This window comes from Dipodomys spectabilis, unplaced genomic scaffold (genome assembly GCF_019054845.1).
Source record: "Dipodomys spectabilis isolate Male_0828 unplaced genomic scaffold, ASM1905484v1 ptg000661l, whole genome shotgun sequence".
NCBI lineage: Eukaryota > Metazoa > Chordata > Mammalia > Rodentia > Heteromyidae > Dipodomys > Dipodomys spectabilis.
Genome location: NW_024871338.1, coordinates 756,863 through 758,498, shown reverse-complemented (window position 1 = coordinate 758,498; position 1,636 = coordinate 756,863). Strand labels below are relative to the sequence as shown.

General features: G+C 36.1%; 1 non-coding gene across 1 annotated transcript; it reads right to left on the bottom strand.

Moving 5' to 3' along the window:
• Positions 1-863: 863 nt before the first annotated feature.
• On the bottom strand, positions 864-970 carry LOC122101424. The gene has a single exon (XR_006146374.1). It is a non-coding gene; the product is annotated as a U6 spliceosomal RNA (small nuclear RNA).
• Positions 971-1,636: the final 666 nt, after the last annotated feature.

Below are 1,636 nucleotides of genomic sequence, written 5' to 3'. Positions count from 1 at the left end.
GTTACCTCTTCCTTTCTTTTTCTTCCACCATCCCTTCCCTCCCACCTCCACAAATACACTCCCCTCCCCCTTCCCCTGTCTAAATTGTAAAGTTCATTTTTCAACATAGTGTCTTGTGCATCTCAACCTGTATCCTTATTTAAAAATTTTGTATTTCCCTTTCCCCTCCCCAAATTAGAGAAACGTATACACAGGATGTAGGCACACCAACTTCAAATACAGTGAAAACAGGGGTTAGAGCGTAGGGGAGGAACATATAAAGGAACAAAAAAAAATCACATCACACATTATAAGTATCTTAGAAACAATAGCAAGAAACAAAAAAACGACTTGTCTGCTTCATTTCCTGTAATATCATCTTATCTGATATGCACATAGCTTATGATCTATTCTGCTTATCCCAGACATATATTAGCTGTTGAAAATAAGGGAAACCATGGGACCTATGTTTCTTTGGACTTGGCTTACTTCACTTAATAATTTTTTTTCGAAGTCTTTCCAATTCTTAACAAATTGGGCAATGTCATTCTTTCTGATGGAGGCATAGAATTTCATTGTGTATATATACCACATTTTCATGATCCATTCATCTTCTGTGGGCCATCGGGGTGGGCTCCATATCTTAGCTATTGTAAATAATGCTGCAGTAAACATATTTGTGCTGGTAGTTTTAGTATGGTCTTCTTTGTGATCATTTGGGTAAATCCCCAAACGTGTGATTGCTGGGTCATAGGGGAGCTTTATATGGAGTCTTTTGATGAGCCTCCATACTGCTTTCCAAAGTGGTTGAACAAGTTAACAATCCCACCAAGAATCAAGTAAGGTTCCCTTGTGGCCACATCCTCTCCAGCATCTTTAGTTGTAAAAATATGGAATGATTCAAGAATTTGCATGTCAACCTTGCACAGGGGCCATGTCAATCTTCACTGTATTGTTCCAATTTTAGTGTATGTGCTGCTGAACTGAGCACAGAGCATTTTTTATATATAAAGTGTAATTGATTTTCTAAAACTAGACAATTCAAAGAAAAGTAAGTTTTGAAGAATTCTCGTGAAATTTTAGAACCATGTACCTCTTACATAAGCACACATTTAAGAATAGTCAAGATTGACATGTCAAAAAACAATAATCCCAGATATTGTTGTTCAAGAGATGTGTAGGATCGGGAGGTGGGGGGAATTGGGTTGGGGGGCAGAGGAAAGCTGGGAAGGGATGTGAAGGGTAAACAAAGGAGGAGGCTGCAATGCTTCATAAGAAATGTACTCATTATCTTGCCCATGTAATTGTAACCCCTATGTACAGTATGTTCACAAAAAAATAAAAATAAAAAAAGAGATGTGTAGGAGGACGAATTCAATTATTCTGTATAAGGCACCTGTCATAATGAACACTGCAGCAAATATTAAGGTTTGTTAAAAGTTTTAATGTTTTAAATATATTTAATTTTGGGAATTTGCTTATATAGGCCAAAATTATGAGTGTTTGTCAGGTCATACAACTTTTCTATAAATATTTAAGATTTATGGTAGCAGACATATGCTACTAAAAAGTACATTTCAGAGTTTATAGAAACATTACTAATGAGATGTTGCAAAGTCTTAGTGTAAAGAAGCAGAGTGAAGAGTTAAGACTTTGT